Raw genomic sequence first — 14,823 nt, forward strand, 5'->3', positions numbered from 1 at the left:
ATTACAATGTATTCTTAAACATACTTTAAAAGACCTCACTGCATCAGCAAATTGCAATCATAATAAAGATATCACTAAACCAATATTAGACAGCTGTATTATTTTTCTCAAAGTCAGTCATCTTATTTCACTCTCTTGTAAAGATACTAATAAAAATGACGATCTCATTAGATGTAGTTTGGAATTATCTTTCATTATTGTAATATTATCTGAGCTATGGGCTTTCCTAATATCTAAATTATGAGATTCAATATCAAAAATGCCTGTCTCTGTCTGGCAGATGAAGGCTTGGTAATAAAGCCGGAGACAGTTTTTTTTTTATTAAAGAATAATTATTTGCTAACGAGTGAGGGATAATAAACATCACATTTCTGTGTAGAGTTGTTGATAAATCAAGAGAATGTGGGATTGTTGTCTTAAGAGACAGATTTCCAACAAATATGATTTAAATGTACAAAGTACAGTTTATCAGGATTTTTTTCATTTTAGTTTTACCTTTAACATTTTTAGCTGTGATCCTTTAAAGTGGTGAGATGAGAGACACAACTTCGCAGTCAAAAAAATCATGCAGCTGAGGTTTTATATTCCAGTATGGAATATAAGTATGGGAATGACCTGAAACTGTTCACACTATAATTTCATGGAATGCACTGAATAACTAAGCATGATCACATTGCAGAAGCTGGTATGACAACATATATGAAGTTCACTGAGTTCCTGACATGAGCGATGAGAGACACAACTTCGCAGTCACAAAGTCAAGCAGCTGAGGTTTTATATTCCAGTATGGAATATAAGTATGGGAATGACCTGAAACTGTTCACACTATAATTTCATGGAATGCACTGAATAACTAAGCATGATCACATTGCAGAACCTGGTATGACAACATATATGAAGTTCACTGACATGTTCCTGAAGTTCCTGGCATGAGCGATGTGACTGTAGTATCCACTTAGGCTAACGGAGCATCAGTCTTTCTCAGTCAGCAGGTTGAGAACCGTGCTTCCCCCCCTGTCTGTCTTTTCTGCCCCTGCCAGACAGCGAAGAAGGGGGTGACCAATCCCCCCTTTTGGGCATTACATCATTGCTTTCCCTGCTGCAGTGCCTCCCAATGAAAGAGTCTGTGTGCCTGCCAAGTAAACAATTCTGTCTCTTCACATGCTTCTATACCACACTGAGAAGCATTTTAATATATCATAACTGACACATGGCATGACACAGCAACATAAAAACATGCACCCATCAGTTAATGTTTGGCATCATGGAGAACAGAAGCTCTTAATGCTTTCTTCACATAAAGAGCATGTTTAAAAGGAAAGTTCACCCCCAAAATGAAAAATCTGTCATCATTTACTCAACCTCATGTCATTCCAAACCTGTATGACTTGCATTCTTCCATAGAACAAAATTTCACCTTTTGTGTACCATGGAAGATAAAAACCTGATACATGTTTAGAATGACATGAGGGTGAATAAATATTTAGAGTAAATATTTCATTTTCATTTTTGAGCAAACTGTTCCTTGAAGAAAAGGAAAAATTGCAAAGCAAGGATGCACAAACAAATCCATTAAGAAACAAGCACATGCACTTCTTTCTTCACAGGACTCATATCCAGCAGGGAATGACTGGAGGTCTAATTTCTGTGCTGCAGTGGCAGCTGTGAAAATACTTCACAAAAACAATCAAACTCAAAACTTGTATTTTTACTGTATTTACAAATGACAATAGGCAAAAGAAAACATGAACGATGTGTTACAACAGACTAACATTACTAAGAATGTCTCTATGTCTAACAAATCTTTGCACAATTGTTTTTCTTATACAAATGCTGTCCATTACTTATCACTGATTAAATTATTAATTATTAATATTATTAATATAATGCATTGATAAATGTGATAAATGTGCATTTTTCTTTAAATTTCAGACTAGACTGTGCTTCAGTGCAGCAGTTGGTGTCACTGAGGAAGGCAGTTGGTTCCTGCATCCAGCCACTGATGGCTGGCAGCTTTCTGCCATTACAGCACTGCAGGAGAAGAGCCAGACAGCAGACGAAACGCTCGCGCTGTGCTTCACTGGCCTTCTGGCATGATGCATGAAGACTACAGTCACCTGTATCGTGACCTTATTCAGCACAGACACAGCGGGGTGCTGAGGGACACGGATAAATGGATGAGAAAAGGTCACGTTGCATATGACACATGCTTTCTGTCATGACCACAAGGATTGGTAAAGGGGTGGGCTAAGAGTTCAACAACAATATAAACCAAGAACTCTCTTGTCAACATCCCTTCCTCAACACTTCAGTGACAAAAAGGTTTCTAGTGAGATTCTGAGATCAGTCAGTCCTCCAGTACAACCACATAGTGCTTATTGCAACCCATACAGTTTGGTGGCATGAAAGTATTCAATGTGCAACGGCTGGAAAAGCACCATAAATGTAGTACATACAACTTTTGCAATATATTTCAAGTTCAAACCAATATTAAATGTCAGTCTATTTCTCAGATAAAGCCAAGTTGTTATTTACTGATAATATTCTCCTCTGCTACAGCAAAAGAACAGCTCTGAAATTAAATTATTATTGGCATCCAAAGTGTGCCATAGATGCCATATCTAATTTGAAAGCTGCTCTTGGGCTGAAATATTATCAGTGAATAATTAGTAAACATGTCATATGAAAAGAAAAGAACTACATGAAAATTATAATTTTTATAAATAATGATCACCCCCAAAAAATAAATAAATATACCCGCGTATTTAAAATAAAAAATAAAAAGTTAAACAAATGTACACACCTACAGATATATTAAATAGAAATTAATCATTTAAATAAACAAATTAAAAATTATATAATGAATACAAATTTTATATATATATAATGTAATTTATGTGTGAATTAAAATTCATGTAATTAATTGAAAAAATGTAAATAAAAAAGAAACATTCTGTCACGAATCACAAGGAGTCAAGGAAGCCAGGAACGAGGAGACAAAACGAGAGTCTTTAATAATCCAAATGGGGAACACAGAGCACAAGGAAGACATACAAGAACCGACAAAACTAACTGAAAGGACAAGACCTTAAATACACAGGACAATCAGGGAAGATGAGATACACCTGGAATCAAATCAACAATCAACGTGAGGGAGAAACTGGGTCACAGGGAACACATAGGGAGCAAAAACACAACAAAACAGTCCAGGGGCGTGACATTACTCCCCCCTCCCAGAAGGGCGTCCCGCGCCGTAATACTTCCACCAGGGAGGGGGAAGTGGGCAGACAGAGTCCAGGGAGGCGACGAAGGAGGGAGGAGCCAGGGAGGAGACAGGAGGGAGCCGGAACAGGAGGAGCCAAGTTGGACCCAAGCCGCAACCATAACAGCAGCCCACGGGTGGAGTTGACGGAGGGAGGAGCCATGGAGGAGGAATGACTTCAGGGGGCCAACCATCGGCGGCGGAGCAGGTGGTGGAGGAGACGGAGAACCGAAGAGCAAGGGCGACGGGGAGGATCCGGTGGCCCAAGGTAGAGCAGATGGCGCCGGCGACCGCGGGGATCCAGATGGCCGCAGTGGAGCCCGGAGCGACAGAGGACTGAGGAGGAACCGAAGGAATGAAGGGATGAGGTGCAGCCGGAGGAGTGGAGTCCCGAGGTGCAGGATGGTCGACACCAGACCAAGGCGGAGCCGGAGGGACGAGGGAGCCCGGCGGAGCCAGTGGACACATGGGCCACGGTGGAGAGGAGGGAGCTAGGAGCCATGGTGGAGCCGATGGGTCGAGGCGGAGTCCGGGCCTTGGAGGCTGGAGGCAGAGGTGAGAGATATTCCAGCCCCGGCAACACTGGAGGTTGGCAGTCCCGTGGGGCTCGCACCGTACAGATAGGGGGCTGAGGGCGAGCAGAGGGGCTGCCAGACGACAGCGATGGAGGAGGCAGGAGCGGGTGGGAGGGCGGGCATTTGTGAGCCTCTGGGCTTCCAGGGCTGAACTCAGGAACGGGAGCAGGCACTGGAGGGCAATCTGGAGGCATGGGCTCTGGAGGACGCTTACGGGGAGCGAGCACTGGAGGGCACTCTAGAGGAACGGAGCTGGACGGGACCAGCAGAGACGAAAGAGACGAAGGAGACAATGAAGGCCTGGACTTAGGATCTGTGGCCCTCCCTGTGGCACAGTCCACACGCCATACTCAGCTCACCCTCAGCCGCGGTGCAGGGGGCGGAGCTCGTCAAGGAATCAAGGAAGCCAGGAACGAGGAGACGAGGAATTCACAAAACGAGATCTTATCTTATCTTTAATAATCCAAATGGGGAACATAGAGCATCAGGAAGACATACAAGAACCTATAAAACTAACTGAAAGGACAAGACCTTAAATACACAGGACAATCAGGGAAGACGAGACACACCTGGAATCAAATCAACAATCAACGTGAGGGAGAGACTGGGTCACAGTGAACACATGGGGAGCAAAAACACAACAAAACAGCCCAGGGGCATGACACATATATATATACATACACACATACACATATACATTCATTAATGTAATTAATTGAAAAATTTTAATAAAAAGAAAAAATATACATATACATATATATATATATATATATATATATATATATATATATATATATATATATATATATATATATATATATATATATATATATACACACACACACACACACACACACACATATATATATTTTTAACAAACAAGGGTGCCGATATTTTTATGACTGTATGTATGTATGTATGCATATATATATATATATATATATATATATATATACACACACACACACACATACATATATATATATATATATATATATACATACATACATACATACAGTCATGGCCAAAAATATCGGCACCCTTGTTTGTTAAAAATAACCTGCATTGTTAATCCTTTTGATCTTTTATTAAAAAAATTCACAAAAATCTAACCTTTCATTGGATAATAAGAATTTAAAATGGGGGTAAATATCATTATGAAATAAATGTTTTTCTCTAATACACATTGGCCACAATTAACTGCACTCTTTTATTCAATACTTTTTGAAACCTCCATTTGCCAGTTTAACAGCTCTGAATTTTCTCCTATAATGCCTGATGAGGTTAGAGAACACCTGACAAGAGATCAGAGACCATTCCTTCATCCAGAATCACTCCAGATCCTTTAGATTCCCAGCTCCATGTTGGTGCTTGTTCTCTTCAGTTCACCCCACTCATTTTCTATAGGGTTCAGGTCAGAGGACTGGAATGGCCATAGCAGAAGCTTGGTTTTGTGCTCAGTGACCCATCTTTGTGTTGTTTTTGAGGTTTGTGTTTGGATTATTGTACGGTTGGAAGATTTTCCCTCCTATTTATATTATTATTTATATATATTTCTGTGAAACAGGAAGCCATGGCTGGATAATTTCCTGTTCATAATCGCCCTGGAGTGCTCAAAATTGGGAATATGAATGGGAATATACCTCAGAGATATTTTACTCATAAGAATTTCTAGGGGTGCCGTTAATTGTGGCCAATGTGTATTAGAGAAAAACATTTATTTCATAATGATATTTCCCCCCACTTTAAATTCTTATTATCCAATGAAAGGTTCGATTTTTGTGAATTTTTTTTAATAAAAGATCAAAAGGATTAACAATGCAGATTAATTTTCACAGCCTTCTTTGGTCATATTTACCAAGGGTGCCGATTTTTTTGGCCATGATACGTACATACATATAGATATAGATATATATATTTCCTATGATACACAATTACTCATGCTGTGATTTATATCACCCACCCCTAGTGACCCACACCATCATTAAATCACTGCCACCATCACCGTTATGTACCTGCACAGTCTGGTGATGCTAATGGCAGGTGTCTAGACAGGCAACATAACGTCACCCTGAATCCAACTAGCATGTTATCCCACCCGGCAAACACACACAAAATTACATGACACACATGTGCTTCAATATATCCAACATGTAGAGCTATGAGCGCATAACTATACTTAACAGGTACAGGGATGCTCAAAAACTGCAGAAAAATGCACAGACAATAGACACATCATCAATGAAGTGTTAATTCACAAAATAATGAAAAAAACTGATAATACCTACAAAGAAAAAGAAGGAAATGTAAAGATACAGAGGGCTGTTAAAAGAAATCAGAATGCCGGTACTGCCCGTATCAGCCTGTCAGATTCTCACACACCTTATGTGCCAGAACGTTACACACAATGACGCAGCATCTCTGCAGCACGGCGAGCAGGCAGGCAGAGAACAGGAGAGAGACAGAAGGAAAAGCGAGAAAAAAGGATAAAGAGCCTACCTGATGAGATCTGCGTGTAGGATCCTGTTCTTCAGCGTGTAGCACAGAGGAAAAGAGAGAAACACAGATGGACCTGAAGAGAGAGAGAAGAGGAAAGAAATGTGGCAGGTGAGCTCAAGGTGTCCTCAGAGTTTCCTCGTTTCAGTCACGTGACCTCGACAGCTACAATACACGTTCCTCGTCAATGGCCAGAGACGCACATGTGTGAGTTTAGTATGCGCTGTTCATACTGCCGCCTTCCAGCAAGTGGGAGAGCGGTATGAGCGAGGGGTAGGGCTGTGTGTGTGTGTGTGTGAAAGAGAGAGAGAGGGAGTGTGTGTATGTGTGTGTGTGTGTGTGTGTGTGTGTGTGTGTGTGTGTGTGTGACTGAGATGGTAATATAATTAACAGCCTGATAGACTGTAAGCAAGAGCAGAAGTAAAAAATTAATGAATCAGTGAGTGAGCAGAATGTTCCAGAACCAGTGCAGATGCTCTCAAGCTACAATGGTGCGCAAATCTAAAGAATGGCATTGCGCAAAGGCAATGAAGGCTTTTTATACAACATTTTAACAGTTAAAGATAATGATAGTTTCCAAACAGGTTTTCCCAAACACTCCTACTGCCCACTCCACTGTGTCTTCAATCTGATATTGTTCACTCAAACGCATAGCCCCACCCCAAACTCACACCATTGGTTGAGAAGCTGAACATCAAATGTCAAAAGCCCCTTTTAATGCACGTAAGTCCACTTGATGACCATTTTTGAAACATCCCAGGAGGATAATTCTAGTCATGCAGGTACAGCTCTAGAAATAAAATGGCATCATAAAATGTTCAGACAGACAGACAGACAGATAGATAGATAGATTAATTATGCATCAAGCGATCAGGTTTTCTACTTTAATATGTTTTCATCTAATGCTCTTTGGCTTTAATTGTGTTCAGAACTGTACTTTAATCATTAAGAGCCTGATTACAGTAAAATCTGTTGAAGAGATCCATCTCAGTGGTATTAAAGAATATTTATAAAAGTGTTTGCTAAATATGCTAAATGTTTGCTTGCACTTTTAAATCTTAGTTTTACAAAGCTAGCCACTTTTAAAGGTTAGTTTTACAAAGCTAGGAACTCCAATCTATTTAATCTTTACTTCTACTCAGTTTTTTTCTGCTGCACAGAAGTGATCTCTTCCCTCAGTATTCCCAAGTTGGCCACAACTGTCATAGACCATATGAAATACCAGAGCAATGCAGACGGGAAACTTTGATTGGAAATATGACAGTAGCTGGTGTTCAGATGGCCTCAATATTGACTCCGTCCCCTGACTGACTCACAACAATGCAATAACTCCAACAGCCCTCTGTTCACTAGTGGAGGTGAATGAGGCCTTTATTTGAGCACATTTACACTAGACCAACCATGAACAAGTCTTTTGATCCTATATTGGATCAGAATCATCAATGATTTAAAGTCAGTTTTTATTCAGCTGGATGGTATAACAATGCCCCATTTGTTAAATTAAAGGGATAGTTCACCCAAAAATGAACATTTTGTAATTTTTTTACTCAACCTCATGTAATTTCAAACCCATATTATTTTTATGAAATATGGAATATAGATCACAAGTAATTTGGACCATGGCATTTATGGCTGTATCTTTGTCTTTTTTGTGTTACATGTAAAAAATATATATATAATAATAATAATGATAATAATAAATATATAAATAAAAATACTATTATTAAAATTAACAGCATACGGATCAGTGTTGTTTTATTATTATTCATATACTATTATGATATTTATTAATGTTTGAAATTAGCTTTTATTTTTATATTTTCAGTTTTATATTTTAATTTTAATAAATTTGCTTTTATAATTTTTAGTAGTTTCTTTTTAATTCTCATTTAAAGCTTTTCATTTAATATTTATATTTTATTTCAGCTTTATTTCAATTACAGACAAAAATTAATAGTTTTAATAGGAGTTAACAATAACAACTCTGATACAGATTTGTAAAGACATGAGGGTGAGTAAATTATGACCAAATATTCATTTTCAGTTGAGTTATTCCTTCAAAACATTGACTTCTTATCATTCTCCTCAGCCCCTCTCTCTCTCTCTCTCTCTCATGTTTTGCTGACCGTCATTATTAGGGCAGAACAAAGATTTGTCTTCATTCATCTCTCCCCTTCGGCTGTTCATGCTTTCACCCATCATCATCATCATCTCCACAAATTTGGGATTCTGAAGGCACTGCACACAGGCAGAGGGGCAGAGAACCCTCTAACCCTCCTAAAAACCCCACCCCAAACCTCACTACGGATGGTTATCCCCCGACCGCTGAATGAATCTTCTTTCATGCTTATAGCTTCCAAGGCTCTGAGGCCCGCTTATTTTGATGTACTTCCTTGGTAACATGGGCGTCTGCCTTCCCAAAATAGCGTGTCTGATGGGTTTAGCTGTGTGTGGTGTGCCAGCGCCGCATGGAGTAGAATGAGGGTGGGCCATGCTAATTCAAAAACACATATGTCTGAGCCATGTAAAGCAAGCATAGGCACTCTTATTTGTCTGAGTGCTGATTTGCATTGTTTTCCCGACTGCCTTCCCTAATGGAGTCTTAAGCTGTATTCCGATTCACAGAGTTCATACACAATGAGCAGGGGGTATCTGTAGTTCACTTCACTATGCATTCAAAATGCATTCACTAGGAATGCCCTGCAACATCATCAAAGACAAAGATAACACTTAAATTACCAAGATTACTGGTTTCATGAGTACATAATATAATTTTTAAATATACTTTAAAAACATATTATAAGTAAGGGATAATCAACGGCTAATTTCGCGGAGGCAACCAGGTTCTTCGCCTCCACGTCGTGCATTCAAATCGTTTAATGCACAGCTAGCCATTGATTATCCCGTTTATGCCATGGTCATTTGCCAGCATTCACATATTAAAGATGTTAATAATATTTGCGCTGCAATATTTGACCGGAACGATAAAAATGGCGGTTATTTTCGTCTGTATTACTATTCAACTGTAACTGTATGTTACTATGGTTACCAATGTTTATAGGAAGCGAATTAATATAGAACGTGATTAAACTGACCTGGAACTACCTGAGCAGTTCAACGAATTTAATCAACACCTGCCAGCCAATCAGAATAGAGTATTCAGACAGACCATGGCATAATTATTATAAAAACATTAACAACAATAATAAAACAAAACCAAAGAGATATTCTTTATAAAAGTTATGACTCAAGCACGCCCCCCTAAAATGGCTCATTCAAACACGCCCCCACATGTCTACGTCATGGTGTGGGGAGATTTGCAAAACACCGACCAAATGTATACGCAAAGAAAGAAGGCGGACTTTTATTCTCGCTGTAGTATTGTTGCTGCCGCCGGCACCATGTCCTGTCCACGTTGTGTTTCGTTGTGAAAGTGAAACTACTTTGTTTGGGCTTCCATAATGGGACACAACTAGATCAGTGGTTAAGTTGTATTTACAAAAACAGTTCAACCCAAATATTAGAGTGTGTGCATCGCATTTTACGGAGGACTATTTCCTGAACCTGGGAGTAGCCTGCCAGCTATGCTCAAAGACTGTTTCTATAAAGTGGGGCAATTCCAACTTTGCAAGGACAGTCTGGCGCTTCTGACTCGCAGCCTGTAAGTATGTTTTCATATTTAAATAATTTGCCACTGACTATTCAAACGCGAGTTTTGAGCTGTGTAGATTAGTGCTCTTTGTTTGTCATTTCTCCGATCACAAATGCAGACATGGTAATGTTTATGCGCGACACATAAAAAGACAGCATCACGTCACGTAAAAAGACAGTATAAGTCATTATAATTAGTAATTATGTCCCCACACAGATCCCCACAAATGCCTCGTTTGTAATGGGTTTTATTGTTTTTGTGTCGTCACGCCGGGACACGGCATCACAATATGGTAAGAGGCGTAACATTTCCATCTCACGCTTGAGGTACTCGGCCAATCACAACGCACTGGATAGCTGGCCAATCAGAGCACGCCTCACTTCTCAGAACAATGAGACTCAGAACTTTGTAAAAATCGGCGCGTTTCAGAAAGGTGGGGCATAGAGGAGCAACAATAATGTACAGTATGTGGAAAATAATGTGTTTTTTGGACCTTAAACCGCATAAACACATTGCATTACATCAAATACATAAAATAATGTTCTTTTTAGCAACGTATATGACCCCTTTAAATAAATATTATTTCAATATATAAATAAATAGCTCAAGTGTTTAAAAAAAACTTCTCAATAAAAGTGTCAACTCTCTGGCAATAATTAAACTTGAAGTGTTGTGCATCAAGCAATAATTGAACATGAAGTGTTGAACATCAAGCAAGATCCCTTAGACTATATCTCAGTCATTAGAACAACAAATCTATCCCCTCCCAAGCAGGATCTAGTCATAATCATTCCTAGGCCAGCCTATCACAGCATCCCCATAGCAGATGCTCATGTATACAGCCTGAACCATGCCTCTGTTATGGTGGATCAATCCTAATTAGCCTGATGGCTATTGCATCCCACACTAACTCCAGACTATGTCGAGGCGGACTAGCTGCCCTAAGGTTAGGCCTCCTGCGGGGTGAGTGTGAGGAGGAGAGACATCCTCTAATCCAACAAACCAGCAAACAACAGCTGCACCCTGAATCTAATCCCCCTCTCCATCCACAGCCTCAAGCACCGCCAAACACGAGCAAACTGTCAGGCGTCCCACCTGAGACCCGCAAATGTCAGACTTATTCATTATATCACACACTTCTGCTTACAAAGCTGGTGTATTTGTCATCGAGTGTCGATTTAGGCCTCTCCTCTCTTGTGAAAACTATGTTGTCTTTGATGCTGTTGTTTAATCTTACAGTGAGACAGCTGAAGGTACAACAAGGTTTCTCTGTTTGCTGTTCAATGTTAAAACACAAATCACAAATGATTTTCTGGAGTCAGAGAGCATGTTGTGCTTTCATGTACATCCGTCTCTTAACTGCGTGTACTTTGTAGCGCTTTACCTAGATCTCCAAACATGAATATGTTTCTGATTTATCTCAAGAATTCAGGCTACATTACATTTCATTTAAAATTTTTAAAGAAATTACCAGAAAATCTTTGGCATTCCAAGATAAAACAACGAAAACGCTACGGCAGAGCCATTGACTATGAAATGACAACTGGGAATATTGTCCCAGGCCATAGGATGTGGGACGGCCCACCTCATAAATAAATATTTAGGCTAATTTGCACTCTACTTAACACATTTTACCATATCTAAAATCATTTCTGCACAATTCTGCCAATTTTTACAAAAAAAATAATTAATTAATTGCAGTAGGGGTGTAACAATGCTTGTTTTTTTTTTTACTTGTATATCAATTACAAAGCCTGCCAATGCATATGCATCTATCTTAAATTATGGATTTTTGAATCTTGAATCAGTTGTTTCATTCAAAAGTTGCAAAAATTCAGAGAAAGCTGCGATTTAGTAAAGTATCATTCAAATTTTTTAAAAACGTAAACAATAAGTTACTTGCATGCACAAATTTTTGGAGACACAAGTGCGAAGTTGTTCATTTCTTTGTGAATCAAATCAAACTAAATCATTCCTGAATAAAACTGCCAACCTATGAATAGTGAACTGAATCGATTCACTGTCAAAATCAAAGATTCACACCACTACACCACAGAAAATCAGGCTTGAAGGGAGGGAGGCCCACCCGTTAAAATCTGTCCCTGGCTCTGTGTGTTCAAGCAACGGCCCTAAATAAAGTGACTTGTGAAAGTGGAATACCTTGGCTTCTAGACATTAGGGCTAAATGACACAGCGGTTGTATTCACAACTAATTAAGCCTTTTTCCAAGACAATCCCCCAAGTTTTCCTCCAAAACAGCCAGCGAGCACATCCACATTCAGTCTCCACACAAACTAATTGGTCTCGAGCGAGTGTGGATGGATGAAGAGAGAGAGGCCAAGGTGTTTCACCACTGAAGCTCTTGAGAGCCAAGCGGAAAAAAGAAACAAGGCCTTCATTAACATAAAGGGACTTTCATCTAGGCATTTAATCAATACATGCAGGTAAACCACACACAATCACATAATAACTGCACAGGCACAAAAGCACATGCTCTGGCTGGCTAAAAGTCGAGAACTCGACTGGCTCGAACACAACGATTCACATTCATATGATGTTACACAAACTTTGATAGATTTTGAAATTTAAATTTGAGTGGGTTATATAAAGGGTTATATACCTAGTAATGCGGTAATAAGCCAAATCAGAGTGGTCACACTATACTTTTCTTTCCATTTACAAGTTTGGTGAACTCTGACCTGCAAATTCATATCATGTAAAGATGTGTGACCAATAGAAGATCGATATGTGACAACTAAAATCCCACTGAAATAAAAGACCTTATATTAGAAAACATAAACTTTGAAGCTGCAGATTTGCAAAATTGCAGAAGAGTGGAGTAGTATCACAACTGTTCCAGAGTCCGAAGACATTTTGCATGATTATATTATATATTATATTATATATCACAATATAAAATAACAATATTTAATATTTTTGTGTAATGAGAGTTATAAAACAAAATGACCAAAAAATCAGTAGTGTGACCTGCTGTCTGGCCCACCTTATGGTCAACTTGGATTAGTACTTTTCTAAAGCACTGACCACTCAATATAATCCCTGAGTATGTGATAGATCTGACCCACGATGTGCATGAACTGGACACTAATTCTGTGAAGCAACAACACTGACCTTAATCTCTTAACAGGGTGTGAAAGAATCACCTCTCCAACCAAGAGCCACGGGTCACTGTGTTACAGATACACCTGACTCATATGGTTTGTTTTGACTAATTGATTTACAGCAAGAGGCACTAGGATCTAAAATCTAAAGGACACATGCACAGATTTTTTTCAAACATGTTGGTTTAGCCTGGTGGTCAATGGGAATATAAAACTTTCACAATGTGACACTGTAGCGTGAAATCATGCAAGCAACCACCACATGAAATCTGCCATTAGGGGCAAGACAAACTCCAAAAATACTCTGGCTGACTACTATAAATAGCTTTAGACAAAAGCATTATATTTAAAACAAACATCACATAAACAAGAGTTTTTCCAAATATCACTGACCGACAGTTTTGTTGACATACAAACCAACAGCACGACTGCAAACTTGATATAGCTTTTATAGAACAGTTCAATAAACAAGAAGTTAATACTGCGTAACTTACATTCTAGACATAATAACACAGGTTGCTTTGTCTGTTTATGGAAATAGGTGCAAAGAAAATCACTTATTTGATACAGTAGTGGTATTCCTAATTGGATCATTGTTTTTGAATGAACAAACTGAGTGACTCATTTATAAAACAGTTCCTTGTTTGATTCCTGAATGAATTAGTGTGTTTGAACAAAACAGTTAAGTGAATAAATCAATGACTCAGTCCTCAATGAGCTATTTGTTAGAATAAATGATATAATGGCACACTTGTTATTATAGTATACAGACTCAACAATCCATACCACAATGCACACAAATAAAGCCTGAAAACAAAAATAAATAAATAAACAAACCGAAACTAACTGTTACATAATGCATAATGCTAAATAAAACCTATTGGAATTAGATCATTTTCTGTAGAAAATTAAAAACAAAAAAACAGGATGTGACTGGGTCACAAACAAAAAGCAATTGATGCAGGCACAGTAATTCTACCTTACTTTCATGATAAACATTACGCTGGAAAAAAAACCTGCACCCAGGCCACCTGGGACAGCTTATACGATTTGACCCTGAGTAAGAGGGACAGTAAATATTTCATGACTTCTGCCAACCGAAGTGCACTCAACACTACATTGACGGGTGAGGTAATCACTGAGCGCAAACACAGCCACACTGTAACTAAAGCATTTATAAGACTTGTTAAACAAGTGATTCTCGACAGGGTTATATCTTGTCTCTATTAAGTAGGCTAACAAGATTACACACAGAGTAGTGGCCACACCACTAATACAACACAGCTCTGCGATACCTCTCCCTCCCTCTTAAAAACATTCTTCTATTCCCAAAAGGCTGCTGGATGTCTCTTCTCTATTGGGCATTTCAACTGGAAAGCAACTGTGTTGTCCGCACACAGCTGCTAAGTGAGATGGAAGAGAGCATGTCTTGAAATTGCCGTATTTATAACTAAATCAATCTTGTCAAGCTCATTCTTGTCTTGTGGTTTAATGTCTGGAAGAAAAAACTCTCAAATATCAAAATAGAGAGCCAAAGTCAAGCTAAACTCAAGCTAGCTCAGAGAGAGCTCACAGTGCCCAAATTCAAAGTTATCCATGCCATTTCAAATCAGAGAAATGGAAAAATGAGCCAAACATTATAGATTCCGACTAAAATCCCTGGAAAGATTATCCAGTTAGTTTTTATTCATCATTGAAGCTCAGAAGTGAAATTAC

The 14,823-nt window shown here is 38.9% G+C and overlaps 1 protein-coding gene across 16 annotated transcripts in view; it reads right to left on the bottom strand.

Moving 5' to 3' along the window:
• map2 (microtubule-associated protein 2) overlaps positions 1 to 14,823 on the bottom strand; it is a 103,866-nt gene that overhangs the window by 59,164 nt on the left and 29,879 nt on the right. For 14 of the 16 annotated variants that reach the window (XM_058787179.1, XM_058787195.1, XM_058787193.1 and 11 more), the window contains exon 1: positions 6,337 to 6,564. The exons of 1 other annotated variant lie outside the window; for it this stretch is intronic. The gene's annotated coding sequence lies outside the window, so the exon portion shown is untranslated. Of the gene's footprint in view, positions 1 to 6,336; positions 6,565 to 14,823 lie in introns of those variants that run through there. One more of the 16 variants, XM_058787175.1, reaches the window with a different exon arrangement.

This window comes from Onychostoma macrolepis, chromosome 09 (assembly GCF_012432095.1).
Source record: "Onychostoma macrolepis isolate SWU-2019 chromosome 09, ASM1243209v1, whole genome shotgun sequence".
Classification (NCBI taxonomy): domain Eukaryota; kingdom Metazoa; phylum Chordata; class Actinopteri; order Cypriniformes; family Cyprinidae; genus Onychostoma; species Onychostoma macrolepis.